Source organism: Anopheles nili, chromosome 2 (genome assembly GCF_943737925.1).
Source record: "Anopheles nili chromosome 2, idAnoNiliSN_F5_01, whole genome shotgun sequence".
Classification (NCBI taxonomy): domain Eukaryota; kingdom Metazoa; phylum Arthropoda; class Insecta; order Diptera; family Culicidae; genus Anopheles; species Anopheles nili.
The window spans coordinates 26,239,872-26,255,894 of record NC_071291.1 but is presented as its reverse complement, the minus strand read 5'-3'; positions in this window follow the sequence as shown (position 1 = coordinate 26,255,894).

Below are 16,023 nucleotides of genomic sequence, written 5' to 3'. Positions count from 1 at the left end.
CTTTTGGTAGGATCAAAATTACACGCCTGGATTTAAACTCATTTTGCACACTCGGTTTGAAGGATAACGCCTCGGATTATGTCGAAAAAGTGTTCGTTTCATCATTATCTACTGTGTGTGGAGACTATGCTGAGCTGATAAGGAGCCTACCAACAAAAAAAGGGATAAAATAAAAGCCCCTAAATCCTGCCTAATAACCCAAACTTCTTACAATTCATTTAGCCGGCATTGTGTGCCCGAACGGCCAGAGCCGGACGAAGATTACGGACTTTATTGACCACCGCTCTCGTCCACATCCACTCCGATTTATGATACCGATAGGGATGCCCGCGCAAGGTTGATCAACTTCTGGCCGTTATCTTTCAGGCTTTGTGTCGTCACCCGCCACTCCTTGTGCTTTCGTCTCTCCGGTTCACGATCAGCGCACCGTTGCACAAGCATCCGCCGGTTTCGGAGAAACACGATAAGCTTTCCTTTCCTTCACATGAAAAAAAATGCCCCAACCCGCAATACCGGGGTGCAGTTGCGCAACGTACGTGACTGTCCCGATTTGGGGTGGTTTTGTTGCCTCACGCACCAACTGCTGAGCCACGTCCGTAAAGCCAGCGATATCGGGGATAAAGGGCGTCATTCCACGTATCCTATCCTTGAGGATTTCTTCTTGTCGCTCGAGCAAAAGCAAAAAGCTGTGCCGCGCTCCGGGGACAGGTACACCTCACGGATGCCTGCGCACACAAGCACACGCGTGAGCCACAAGGAAAAAAGCTGCAACTCATGGCGCAACTTCGTGACACCGGCGAACCAATCGACGATCGGCGATAAAGTTTGGTTGGTTTGGTTTAATTTCGCAACATCCAATTCCCGGGGGCGATCGGTGTCCTGGTAACGCACGGTAACGGCCGGAAGAAAAGTGGGCTTGAGCAAGTGCTGCGAAGCCATCATAAAAAAAACTCCCTTTCGTTAGTGGCGGGCTATTTTTTTTTGGAACCCATCGACTGAGGGGGTGTGCAACCTCCAGCCCCCCTCCCCTTTCAAGATTAGGGGTTAGGCATCGGGAAGGGTGTCAGTCAAATAAACGCTCGAAAAAATCCCACATCCGCACCAGGAAGTGGTACGACACCGTGGCAGCTGTGCGGTGCGGTTCGAGGTGACGATGAGCGATTTTCCTTATCAGCCGACCTAGCCGGATACTGCGGAGAGGGTTGTGAATTGGGCGGGGGTTGGATTGGACCCACTCGCACCGTATAAATATCTCGATGTCACGTTTACATCGATACTGAGTCATTTATCTGTGACCGCGGTGGTCCGCACCATGGAAAATCATCCACTTGGGGCTTGGTGTTCGTTATCACGCCAGGAACCGTGGTTCGATTTCGACGCTCCGGGATCGGCGTGATTTGATAACGCGCGTCGGTAGGGTTCTCGCACACATTGGTACCCGCGTGATGGTACCGATGGGCGGCCATTTCGGTATCGATTGGAGGTGCCGATTTGCGTTGTGACACCTCGCGCCGGTTTGCGCCTCGCGATAAGGTGTTGCGTCTCATTCTGGCGATCGTCTGGTTGCGCCCTTTGGTTGCGTGCACGACGCGGTGACAGTACGAAAAACCTTCGACCGTTTATCGGTTATAAAAGCTGTGCTCATTTTAAAGCACTCCTATTGCCGTGGAACGCTTAGAGTGGAGAGGTTTTCGGTGGACCGGTGGTTGATCGTCGGTGAATGGGTTCAAAACTCGAGCGAACAGTGGCACCACCGACGTGGCAGCCATCTTGGGTGGTGTTTGGTTTTCCCGGAAGCGGGGTGTTCGAAGGTTTTCTAACCAGGATGCGCGGCCGTAGTGTGAGCGTAGCCCGGGCTGCGTGTCGTGAAAACGTGGTGTTTTTAGGCATGTGGGAAAAGGGCCGAAAATACTCCACACGGGTGGAGCATTTTTAGGGGACAGTTTGTGCGGCAAATGTTCACGCTACGATCGTGGGTATTTTAGATCATAGACAGACCACGTTTCATAAGGCTCTCGGTGAGCAGGTGTAGCTGGAGCCGGAGTAGGGCTGCATCTGCTCCCGCTAGAGCCTTCCCATGCTGTCAGATCTACTTCATACCCATGAATGGTGGCGTGATTCGACGTCAGGCGGTGACTCATCGTACACGCCGTCTTGTGTGTGTGTCTGACGGAACCGGAACCAGGGCGGGATGGAAACGCTCGAAGCGCGGCGCTTCATTATCACGATATGGAATAAGTGGAGTAGTGGTCTCATCGCTTAGTTTCAGAAAAGTGAGATTCTACTTCTCCGACTTAATTCATATCTAGTTGAATCAACTGTTCGCAACACCCTTCCAGCCAAACGAGTGTGCGTGTGCTTCCGGTCGGTTAATAGTGCCAACGCCCAAAGCGGGCGAAAAGGCGAAAAGCCCCTAAAAGTATGCAATCTGCACGCCAACGCCAACGGAGCTAACGGTGAACCGGTTTACTGCTGCGAACCGGTTCGACGCCGCTGGGAATGACGATCGTTTCGTGGGTTTTCCGTCACCGTTTGCTGTTGTTTTTACAGGTTCAAATTAACGCCACTTTGTATGCCGGCAAACATTCATCCAATCGCTTACCCTCTGGGGGTTGAAATTCGCAAAAAAAACATCTAATTGAAACACCAGAAACATAGGCGCTAGGAGCTTAGTTCAATTGGCAAAGTTGCGTGTAAACGCGCGACACGCCGCATGCAGCCTAACTCAACTGCATATGATTACCGAGATTCGCGATCGCGCCCTTTTAACGAGCAGCATCCCTGTGTCCAGCTTCCATTCTCCCTCGGGGTCTGGATTAGGATTGTTTGTTTTACAGATCGTGGCCGGTGTCATTCGGACGGTGGCGGACAGCTTGCGGTGGTAGAATAATGATCGGACCGGATTCGAGCGCGTTCGCCCTCGGCACAGTGTCCTGATTAAGCCGAGAGCTTGCTATCGACCGTGCCAGGACCTTCAGGGTGATGCACCGCTCCGGTACGAGCGGAACGCAGCAGGAACAGGATAATTACAGGCTTACACCGCAACGCTTCGTGGTGCGATAAAAGGCTAGCGCGATCGGCTCCGGCCGGCGTGGTAATCGTTTCGGGGCTCGGGAAAGGGCGCTTTTGTTTAATATTTCTTTTGGAAAATAAAAATAAACATTCCAGCCACTTGCCCTGCGCTCGCCTGTCTGTTCCATCGCCTACGCCTTCATTCAGTCCAGTGGTCCGACGGAAGGTTAATAGTTTTGTTTTTTTTTACGAGCCTGCATCCTTGCGGACAGCGGGAAAAAAGGGGTACCAGCCGTGCAGGACCTCGAGCTGACGCAAAAGGATCCCATCCCGGTTGGCTGGCCACGATCGTTTTCCGATGTTTGGTGGGTGTGTTTCGACAAATTAGGGCAGTCGATAGAAATAAAATTTTAATACCATCGTCCTTACCAACGTAAACGCACGCGGTGCGTTTGGAAACCTTCCTTCACCAGGACCTTTTTCTCTTCGTTGGGGCATGCACGCAACTCACGGCAATTTCCATTCGGCGACCAGTCAATAGAAAGTGGCTGTTTAGAAAGTGGCGTGTCCGCGTCCAGGGTGGTCTCGTGGATGTCCTTGAAGTCGGCGTTACCGGGCGCCGAATCCAAATTACAAGGATTCGATTGACCTGTAATGGTTATGTGAAATCGTTAATGGAGTCGGTTTCGGCTATTGAAGGCGCTCCTTTTTTTGATGTCGATCGGACCGATCGTTGGATTGATTTATCAAACAGATTTTCGTTCCGGGCGGTGTCATGAAAAGTCACGAGGAAGCCTATAGACACGGTGCTGGGATGCATATCGTAATAGTGAATGAAACTGAACAATAAAAAAATATGCTCGTACGCAATCGAATGAATACATATTTTCTGAAACATATTTAAATGATCGATTGAGTTTTTTTTGTTGACTTTATGCTGTTGTTTCTGCCCTTCCAGGAGTTTATGATGAGAAATTCAGGGGTTGCAATAAGCAAAGCTACTGCTACGAGTCACGTTCACAAGCGTCTTCACGATTTGGCTACTAGATTGATATTGCCAATGGGTGGAGGGTCAAAAAAATGATCCCTCCATAAAGCCTTCCTTGGCCGTGTGACTCTGCTGCAGGCGTACGTGCATAGGAACTCCCCGAAAGGATCCATCCAAAAAGGATCCATCCAACTGCAGCCACCGGGTCGAGCGCAAACGCGCGTGTGTCAAATTTCAGATAAACTGTGTGTGGTTTAGAACGTTAAGCTGCCAAATGAGACGTCACTAATTCAGTGATCAAAAATCGGTTTCGGCGAACATCGGCCCGGTCACGGTGGCTGCTCGCGTTTTGCATCCCTTTCGGTACATTCATTTTGTTCTGCTTTGACGACCACTCGTCGACCTGAGGCTGGCTACCTAGTTTCACGGCTACTGGGACGGGCGGGAGCACTTTTTTTTTGGTCCTTGCATATTCACCATCGCGCCATCAATCATTGCAAATCGTCGCTCGAGTCGGAAACCCCGCGTGAGTAGCTTTTAATCATACGGTTCATGGGGCCGACCTGTGAGGTGTTTGTGTGCCGACATTTGGAGCTTAGGATGCGCTACAATGTAGCCTGCCGGGCCGGGAGCATGCGTTTGTAATTAATGTTTGCCCATCAGCGACACTAATAAAGGGCTAAGGCACGTGCTGAGGGCGGAGGCTGGCGAGTGTGGGGATGGACCAAACTGTAAGCCCAGCAGGTGCTACGTTAGAATACACGTAATTGGAGTTTAATGTTTAACATCGAACGGTTCTGCCGTTTGGAATCGAGTAGTAAGCAAAGTGCGCCTGCAATATTTTTTTTCACCGTTGGTTTGCACTTTTTATTCTCTCTGCAATGGAAAAAAAAACATGAACCCAAAATCAGAGTGTGGAAGGAAGAGAGAGAGAGAGAGAGAGAGAGAGAGAGAGAGAGAGAGAGCGAGAGAAGGTAGAGAGATGGAGAAAAATTAGAACTTCACCAAAGTCCATGTTCTACAGGAGCAGCTCAGGTTCGAGACGACACGCCAACCGGACTTTGAACGTCGTGAGCTGGCGAGGCAAAGGAGCAAAAACGAGCAAAAAAAAAGAAGAGAAAAATAACACATCCACACCAACACACCCAGACGCGCGGTTTGGAGTTACCCGAAAATCGATCAAATTTCAGTCACTCCAGTATGGCACCACAGTCGAGCCTTTTCCGCATGAGTAGCACTCGAACACAACACACACACAAAAAACGCCCTTCGGCACATCCCCGGGGTCACCTTCAGCCCGAAAAGGGCCTCGACAAACGTCAGTGGGCATCATGCGAGATGCCGGACGCCTGGATCCTTGCGGGAAAAGAGGTGCATTTCCAGGAAACACCCTCCCCGGAGGACAGGGACCTTGGCCGGGAAGCGCGAAATGATCAAAAAAGCCCAAACCCACTAGGAAGATGTTTTGAGGCAAAATGCGATCAGCCTACTCCAGCGCCGGTGTACAAGCAGCGTTTCCGTTGCTAGGCTAGGGACTCTAGGGGTTAGCGCTTTGCAGCATGTGCAGTAGGCGTTGGCGACGTGTCGACGTGTGTAGAGAGTGTATCGATTTTGACAGCGACAACGGGCCAACCATGTCGGAGCAGAAGCTTAAAACCGATAAGGACGGCATCCCGATCGATGATCCGTCGATCCGCGGGTGGTCTCGCTACCTTAACAACCGGACTATCCGTGGCCGAGCGAACGTAAGTGAGAGTGTGGGATCGAAGGGGCGCTAATAGGGTCATATATAGGCGCTGATCGGTGGTTCGCTCCGTTTTGCAGGTCGCGAAGACAACGCTGGTGTTGCTGCTAACGGCGACGGTGTACTATCGGTACTTCCGTTCGGTGCCACCTGAAACGAAGTCGTAAGTGTCGGTCGCGGACAATGACGGCCATCTGATGGACGGCCTCCCTGTTCATTTCATCTCGAAGGGAGGGGAAAGGATAGGGATCTAATAAACTGAAATTCTCGAGTGCACCTTCACAACGCAATCACGCACCTAAAACTCGTCGGATGTAACGTTGAAGGCTCCAGATTGGAACGAACGTTTAGAGTAACAAGAAAAATACCGTGGATGCCGCAGATAAGAAAAACCCACACACACACACACACACACGCACCGCTTGAGGCTTCATCGCTAGATGTTGGAGAAGCAGATTTTGGAGAAAAAAAAAATTGAAGTAAAAACGTGCCTCTTCTGTTTTTTTATATTCTGCCCGCTTTTGGGCCGGCTTTTTGGAGAGCTTCTGCCGAACCATAGCGATCACCAGGGTTTGATCGCGTTGGTCGGGTTTTTGTTTCTGCTCTAACTGCTCCAACCGGGGCCACTTCAGGGCCACTTCAGGGCGCTGGACCCACGAGACCTTCGGAGGCACACTTGATCGGTCGGATTTTTGATACGCGCACCGGTCGCGCGTCCGGGAGTCCTGTTTTTTTCGATTCACTTTCATTACGTATGCAAATCGTCGGCCGGTTGGAATCGCGTGCGATGGCGTTAGCCCCCTGGGGGTCATTTCGCCCTTTTTGCCAGGACACCACGTGCGTGTGACGTAGGGCGTAATTTGGGCGAATATTTGGCACGAATCCACACGGAATCCTGATGTCTAATCAAATAGCCCCCGGGAGCGATTGAGCGCTGCCTGTTTTCGTTGGCTGAGTTTTCGGACACTTTTGAAAACCCCCCCGGGAGGTTTCCTCCCCTCATGGAAGGGCTTCTTCACTCCCCTCATTCACCCCCACTCAAGTGAGAATGCCCAACGACGGTCCCACACAACTGGACCGCACGGAGCCTGACAGAACCGGCGAGACTGACGTCCACGAACGGATTCCATAGAGTTCAAGTAGCGTTCCAGGAGCGCGAGATGGTGAATCCGCGCGGAAAGAGGCTCACGGGGTGGCGAGGATTCCACCCGAGAGCCCCGAGATGCCGGTAAGTATGTAAACGAGCACCCACTAGAGCAGGATTTTCGTTTGATTCCCAAACGCGCCCGCGCGAGTGGATCGGGCTCCTTCCGTGAGGCTCTTCTCGATTTGTGCGCCATGGCCACGGCATTCTTGGCCCCTATCGTCTTCGCCTTTTCGTGTGCGTGTGTGTGTGTGTGTTTCGTTAGAATAACAATAAAAATAATCATAACAAAACGCGCCCCGCACCGTGGACGCTTTCTTTGCCGCTCGCTGACCGGGAAAGCGATTAATCATCGGCATCATCGAACGGGCGGTTCTCATCATCGGCTTGGCTTGGCTTCGCTGGACGCTCTCGAGCGGACCCCGGGGCACTTGAGATTATGTAAATTCATCACGGGAATCATGGAGCCTCGCGGGTGTTTGGATAGCAGCCGTTTTTGCTTCTCTCTCCGGCTTGCTTTCGAACGCGCGATCGCCCGAGAAGGTGGGCCACCGTGTCGTGAACGCACAAGGGTGAAATGAAAAAATAAAAGGGGCACCCACCAAACAATGGCCACCCGGGCCAACGGTGGTGATCCCGATTTGTCGTCGCCAGCCAGTAGCTACGGAAGCTGAGCACATGTCAGCGTAATTGCTCCAATAAACTGATCCCATTGTGGGGCGTGATAATTGAATTTGAGAGCAGCCTCTCGGGTGTGCAGGCTTTGGAGTGTGAGTCACTGGATTAGCGGAAGCCTCGGTGTTTCGAGTAGCTCTTGAGCGCGTGCTCTACATCCAGACAGTTTTTCTTCTTTTTTTGAGGGTGATCACGATGCAACGAGGGCATTTTCTGTCTCGAGTTTCCCAGGAAGATCCACGCACCTTTGTCTACGGATGGCTTTCAGCACTTTCTCCCGGACAAGCGACGCTTTATCGGGCGATCGAGCGATGATGTACAATTTGTTACCGATCGATTGGCAGGAACCGAAAGGAACCGAAGCTTCCGGGAAGGGTTTCGGGCGACACTCGATCACACTCCGCGATAGTGTCACCTTCTGATAGAGGGAGGCAAAAAAGTGAAACAAAAAAAAAAGGACAACGTGGTTGGCGCTAGGATAGCACCGAAACAAATGAGCTGCCATTTGTCACCTTGATCGTTTTTTAATTTGTACAATCCGGGTGTACGATCCCTGGGAGATGGAGGTTGGGATTGGCAGCCGGGGATTCGAAAACATACCACACGTAACGACGGAGGCATCGAAGGGTCCGAGAAAAGGGTTTTAAGGTGCGTGTGGGTCGAAAGTTCCTTTTGCCTTTCTTCTTCGCTGTGTGTCATCCTCTAGGCACGTCCTTCCCGTTTTGGGCAGGATTATGTCTTCACTTTCACTCGCGGTGTTTTTGTTTGCGATCTTTCCCTTTTTTGCCACCGCTTGGTGGACAAATATTACGCCCAGGGTGCCAACGGCCAAGGGTGCAAAGCCCTACAACAGGTAGAAGGAAGCCACGGTGGTGAGCTGTTCGTCTTTTCTTCTTTTTCGGATAGTCCTGCGTCCAACATCCTGGCTCCAGCACCGACGGGGGCTCGCATTGGCACCGGATGCGAACCCGATGATGAGCAGAAACAGCAGGCGTCTCTTCCGAACGAAGCAAGCCGTGATTAATGGGTGGAAAATGTGATTTCCGTTTCCACGTTTTTGGGCTCCCCCGGGTGGGTACGTCGGGAAGCCATCGTCGGGGATTCGGATTAATTATTCCTAAGCCAAACTAATAACGCTTGTTTGTGCAGCGATGAGCGCCACGGGAGAAGCCTACCGACACTAACGGATCGAGGAATTGGGAAAACGGAAGCAATGATGGAACGGTTACCGTTAGCGTGGTAGGGAAGGACGTACGCACGGTGCACCGTGAAATCAATTGGAAACATATCGCACTCGGTGTATCCTTGCGCGGTACCGTGGTTTATGAGTGCCTGTGGTGAAGGACGAACCGGAACGCACCGGAAGTTTACCGGTTGCATCCGAGGGTTGAAAGTTTGATCCTATTTTCAGGCACAGGCTTCGAATCAGGAAGGTACAGTTAATCATAAGTGGTTATTGAGGATATAAAAAAAACAACCGTGAAAGTTACGGGCATTACTCACGAGCTGGTTGTAGTTTCGTTGGCCCACTTGAATAATTATACAAATTAGCTTTACCATCGCGAACGTACGTTTGATCGATGTTCACCGAATTTGAAGCACTTTATAACTGTCGTTAAATGTGCCCTTCGATGGCTATTGAAAAGGGAATGTAAAAGCAAAATGTGTGTAAAAAGATGAAGCTCGGTTGGAATAATGTTTGAACTTTACAAAAAGCTTAAATTCGGTAGCATAAAATGGATGAAATAAAGTTTTATAAATTCGTTAATACGTTTTTATGCTTCCTCATATATGCTAGTAAATAGTGTTGGGCATTTTCTATCGTGGTGCTATTCCCTGATATTTTACGACTGACAAATACATTAACAAAAAAACACATCAGGACTATTTTTTGTGCATTTCGAACGGCAGCACGAGACACCCGGAAGCGACGGAGCATCGACAGATGTTTCGCATGGTCCAGCGACGCAGTAGCTCGTGATCCTGTGGGTTTGAGAAAACCGCAACCGCAACCACGCTTTACTAAGATTACCGAGGAGAAAAAAATCATCTCTCGCGAACATACGCTTACCGCAAAAATCTGCAAAAAAGACTTCCACCACACTGCAGCAAGAAAATGAACGCGCCTCGCGTGGCCCTTACCATGAAGCCCTGCAAGGGTGCTTGGGTGTTTTTGGGTTTTCTAACATTTCCTAGAATGCCTCTCTGAGGGTCCGCATCGGTTCAAGACAGATTAGTTTTTGGGGTAGGAAGTGACTAACGCCGCAAAGGTTAGGCCGGTGTGAAACTGCATCGTAAAGCACTGGCCGAGCCGCAGGGCATCCTTCAGGGAAGGCAACCCTCCATGGGGATCCTTGGGGCCCAAATTAGAAGGCGTTAAACAAACATCGAAACGAGTCCACCGAGGCCCTTCGAAGCCGACAAACACATTGACGTGCTAATTAATGGGCTCCGGAAGCCGCGTGAATTATGAGCGTGTTTTTCGCGAAACCACGCAACCGCGAAAGGCCGGCGAGTGCCCGTCTGTCCTATTAGTGCTGCTTGACGTCTTCATACGCGGTGCGAAAGCTCATCAGCGAAGAGTGTCTGAAAGTTGATTGACCTTCGGGATCTTTGGGGTTTAAGGTGGTGGGTGATTTGGCACTGTCTGGTGCGTTGCTTTGGGCGTTTCCGACCTCGGAAAGGGCGTCGTTTTGCATAAGTTGCATCCAGTCCGTTTGCTTGCAGGGAAACAATAGCACCTCAAATGACGATCCCTTCGCTGAGAGAGAGAGAGAGCGAGGGTTTTTTTATCAACTTCAAATACGATCCATTCAAGGGGACGGTGCTTGGTAAGCGTGGCCGATGAAATATCGCCTGATGATGAGCATATTATATTAGCGTTTGCTCCACCAGGACTTCAAGCGCATGCTCAAGGATATCAGGGAAAGTGGAGCCACTTTAAAAGAGGCATCTGTTTTTTTGGTGGGTATTTTCATTTTTGTTAGTCTGTTTTTTGTATCTCCACCGCATGGGCATATTATTCAAACGGTTTCGGCTATTGATCGCGCTTGGCAAATGAGAACGTAGTTTAGCAGGATTTATGGCCTCTCCCGAACGATTCCCTGGGGAGTGTTCGTTTTTGCACGCGCTAAAGCACGATAAAGAAGTGCCAGTGGAATCGTTAGCTCCAGGCTGGGAATTAATCAAAACCCGCTACCCGAACCGCTGGTGGCGAACGGGGCCACGGGAGCGGGCTTCTGGATCTTCTGAGAATCCCATTCCACGCGAGTTCTCACACATCTCCCTGGGAGAGGCGCACGATGGTCCAAAAAAGGGAAGCAGCCGCAAAACGGAAGTGCCCAGTGAAACCAAACTCATGAATGAAAATCGAACCGATGAAATCGAACGGACCTTCGGGGCCTTCGAGAGGGCTGGACGGGTTGTAAAAGTAAAAGTCCGCTCTTTAACGGCCGATAAATTTACGCTTTTATTACGTGCCGTGCGATCGGGTGGTTTTCCTCGCATGCAATACACTTGTACGCATCCGTGAGACGGACACTGGTTTTGTCACTTTGGCATCACCGCCGGATGGGAAAAGGGATACCGAGTGCGCAAGGGCAAGGACGAAAGGCGACATCACGCCTACGGATCGTCGTGGGAAGAGAACAAAGGGGAAAAATGAAATCAACGCCCCGTTCCGGAGGCGCCATTGTTTTCTCAGGTCCGATAAGATCCGACCACTTTACAAGCCACCGAACGAACGCGCCCTCGAGCGTCCGGGCCGTGTATCCTTGGCCTGGGAATGTTTCATCGCCCCCGTCATTGGCGAGCGGGGGTTTTGCTGGGCTTCGACAAGCGTATCCTTCGATTTGGTATCCTTTCGGTACCTGCCAGCCTTGCATACGGAGGCAAACAAGCCAAACCAGGTTCCAGGTTCGTCGCTTGTGCGATCGTGTGAGTTTTCTGTCTTGTCGGTCCATCATAACGTTCAATGAACGTTTGCGCAAGGACAACCGTGTCGGTTTTCGAGCGTCGCTAGTAATAAATACGAAAGGCGCTCTTCTAAGACACCGACTACGCAGCACGCTGCCACTTACCGCAAAATATCAAAACGAATCCCGCGAACGGCAATAAAAAGCTTTAGCAAACAAAATTGCGCTTCGGTTTTTTTTTGTTTTTTTTTTTTTGTTCGCCTTCTGCCTCGCTGTTATAAGCCGGACCGATCCTCGGAGGCTGAGTTTGCTTGGCTTGTTGTGGGAAATAAAATCTCTATCACCCCACGGCATCACCCAGCACAGGCAATTTGGCCGTGGGCAGGAATGATGGAAAAATATTTGTGCCATGTCAAAAAAAAAAACCACGTCGGGAAATTGGTTCGGAAATTGGAAATTCAATTGAAATTGGGTCGGCCCTGTGGGCAGGTTGTATCACTTCGAGTTACTTTTCGCTTTTTGAAGTTATTCCGATTTGACAACGAACGGAATACAAAAAAAAATGATTCAAAAATCCGAGGGAAGGCAAAAAAAACACTTCAAAAGGATCTTTGGTCTCTCCTTGAGGAGTACCTTTTGCCACCGAATGCTGGCAAGTGTTGGGACTGTGCTAAGCTCGAAGAAGGTGCCAGAAAAAAACTGTATCTAGCGGCAGGTAGAACGTATGGAGAAGTTCTAAGGATGAGATGGAAAAAAAGTAGGAAAAAAATGCGTTTGAAAAGAAACAGGTACCGGCACGGACAAGGCTCGAACGCGAGTTCCGTTCTAAAACTGCGCGCCTGTATTTATTCGAAAATAATTGTTTCACCTATTGTGGCGCGGTTTCGATTGGGGCCTGATTATACGTATCCCTGTGAGGGACGTGAAGGATATGTGAATAAGGCGTGGGTGCGTGTTGTGAGTGGGGAAATTATTGCAAAGCGGAAGAAAACGAGAGCACTTGAGCGGGACAGGAAGTGGAAGATTGTCCGTCGGTGCCGAGAATAGGGCCATCTTTAAGAACGGGATATGCACGAGAAAAAGAGAGCAAAAAACAACTAATTCAATTCAGGAGCTCAGTGCACGCAGCCCGGAAGGACGAACCGAGTGTGGCTTTGAACAACGACGAGCAGAAATTGATTTATAATTATAGTTTCCGATCGTGTCGCCCGGGATCGTTTCCGCAGCACTTGAACCCGGGCAATCGTAACCGTCTCAGTGGGTTTGATTTGATTTGTCAGAGCGTAATTGGTGCTATTGTTTCGCTAATCATAGTTTACGCCGTCGTAGCAGGCGTTTCCTGGTTGTCATGCCACCCGGAAATACACCTCAAGTGGAGGATGGAGTGGAAAATTGTCTATTGATTTCCCAGCAACACAAGCCTCTCGGGATGCTGCTCACAGACCAGACAGACAGATCCTTGCGAGCTACCGTCCTTACTACGACGACGTGCGACTTCTCCGCCTGCAATATGGTGAGCAGCAGGGCGTTTGTCAAAAGGCGCCCGAAACGCTTGAAAAAAAAACCGTCTGTCGCCTCCGATTGAAGTAGCGTTTGATAACACACGCATAAAAACAGCAAGCTCCACCATGGTTGACGATTATCGTTTGATGCATGCACTTTTGTGGCCGTGGTCGTCTTGGAAAAAAAGCAGATCACCTCTTCACGCTTGGTGCAGCAAGCAGACTGTGAGAGAAAAAAGTCCCAATCAATCGCACACAAAAAATGGCAACCTCTCGAACATCACTTAATTATGACCATAAATGTTTAAACCAGCAAAACCGCATGCACGTTCTCTCACCTGTGGGGAGGTTTTTTTTTTCTAGGTTCTTCCCCGCATGTTCAATACCAATACTTTGGGAGCCGTTTGTTCGAGCCGCACACTTGCGGCTGGTTTGTGGAAAATGCCGCAAACCACACAAAAGCAGGCGTTTGTGGTGCAGCCACGAGACACCGCCGTAGCTTAGTGCGTGGGGTCCTTCGGGACACTGGCGGACAAAAAAATCGTGAAACCTGAGCCCACATCCACCGGGGGCAGCTTTTCGATGATCTGGATGCACCTTTTACACCGCACCGGGAAGGTTGACGAAATGGCGAAGCAAGGCGTCGCAAAAAGGCGAGCATAGCAGCTTAAAGGAAAATTAAGAACGTAGCAGAACGAACTACCGAAATAAAATTACCCATACACCACTGCGTTGCCAGAAGCGCACAAGATGAAGGGTTCCTGGTAGAACGTGACGCGTCATTCTCGCATAAAACTAACCAAGGAAGACCTCCCCAGGAACGGAAGACGTGATTTAAATCCCTCAAACCCCCCAATTCAACCCCTCTCTGCTCAGGGTTGACTTCCTGCTGGAGCATTTTTTTTCCCACCCAAAGCGGAAGCTCCATTTGAGCGGAATTCCCTTCGAAAGGGGGTAGCGTTCACATAATCGAACGCAAAAAATTGCTTCTCAAACTCCCGTGACCAAAAATCGGGAGGCGGGAAAAAGGGAAGAATTTGAATTCGCACCAGAACGCGGAGTACGGTGCGACCTCATTCTGAAGGTCCCTTTCCGAGAAGGCGTCCGCGCCAAAAAAGCGATCCCCGGCTAGGGTTCTCCATCCAGGGTCACGCTAGAACCGTTAGCGGGTGCGGATTCGATTACCGTGCGTTCGCTGCGGTGGAGAGAACTATCGAACATGGCATGGATGGTAGAGGATAGAACCCTGCTAGCCGTTACGCACCCAAAAACGGGCGAAAAGATGCGTATGGGTGCGTCGAGCGCTCACGACAAGGGTGCTGGTTTGGTGTGGAATTTTACGCTCAGCTGAAAGTGTTGGAACGGATCAAAACAAAGGCTAATCAATTAATTTGGCAGCCTCGTTTAGATGGCACGGTTCTAAACGACTAGAAGCCTGTTTTTTTTCGTACCTACAGTGACAGACAAAACATTTGCGTAAAATTAACAACATTTTGGAGCATTTTTTTTCGTTGAATTCAAACAGACTAAATACCGTTAGGACGTTAGGCCTACAATTAATCTAGTTTGCAATCGTTTAGTTTTAAAGGTTGCCATGGAAACGCCACAGTACGTGCTTGCTGCATTCAAAACAGCCTACCCAAAGGAGCATAAGTATCATTCATGCTTTCCTGCAGCCACCATATCGTCCTTCACTGTAGTTGAGCCTTCTAAGCGCCCTTCGCGAGACAGCGTCAAGGGTATTGAATAACACAAATCCCTGGCGTAATCCTTTTGCCGAACGGACGCACTCGTGGGTGGCATTGCATGTCGAACCGGTGACCGACTCTTGGCTTCGGCCATTTCCCAGGCTCCCAGCGGTACCATTAGGGTAGGTCTCGGCATGTTGCAATAAATTCCCGGAAAGGGGTTGTCCCACCGGTGAACGATGGATCACCGCTGGGAGTGGTGATGAAAAGAAGCGAAAGAAAACAAACAAATAACGAATCATCGGCACAGGATGGGATTTCCGTGCCAAAGCCTGGAAGGCGTTCGACGTTTGCTTTGTGAGGCGTTTTATTGGATTTTAATTTGTGAACGTCCCCGGCGCATCGGGTTGCTTCGGTCGGTCCGTTTATCATCCTGTCGGCGGTTCTCCGCCCGGTAGGACCTACATCAGCAAACAAACAGACACACACGCACACGCACTGTTGCTGCCACCGTTCGCAAGGGACCGTTCCTGCGGCCTGTCACGAGAGTGCAGAGTACCATAAATAAAGCCCCGAAAACTCGGCTACCTCGGCCAGGATCATGGGACATCCTTGGATCGCAAAAGGACACGGCGACCGGCGACACCTGTTGCAGGGTTTAGCTTCGGTCGCGTTTAGCTCACCAAGGGTCGCTTCGAAAAAGGGGCGCCGGTTCGCTGACCGAGCTCGAATTCGCACCGCATCGCAATGCAGATCGTCGCGATCCCGTGACGGACAGGACAATGCGTACCGTGGCACGTGACTGCAAGCGCAGGACCCGACCGAACGGGTGAACCTGCTGCTGGCGGGCCCGTCAAAACTGCACCACGGGGACATAAAGTTGAACGAAAAATTATGCACCCACGACGGGACGGGAGCCCCCAAATCGATAATCATAAAATTATAATCCTCTCAGGGTGTATCAGCATCAAAGTGCCACGCACCAGAGCGGTCGGTGCAGGGAAAGCCCGCCCGTGCCGGCAAAAGCGGCTTTGCGGAGGAATTTGTGATTTTCCGCACCAGATAGTACCGGGGTTTGCAGTTTTTGCAGCACGTGCAGTTTTGCATTTCCGTTCCGGCTTCTCCAGCCAGCGTGCTACACCTGCCTTTTCTTTTTCGTTTGGTTTTTTTCTCCTTCTTCTGTTTGGTTCCAGCCGAACGAACCCCGCGGGTGACGATCACCATCGGTCAGATCAAACAACGTGTCCTTGTGGTAGGCAGCGTAGATAAACAAACAAACAAAAAACAAAAAAAGAAATGCAACTAATCCACAAAAGCTCTCCTAACGCCGTCCGTAGAAACTAGACAGCGTGATCG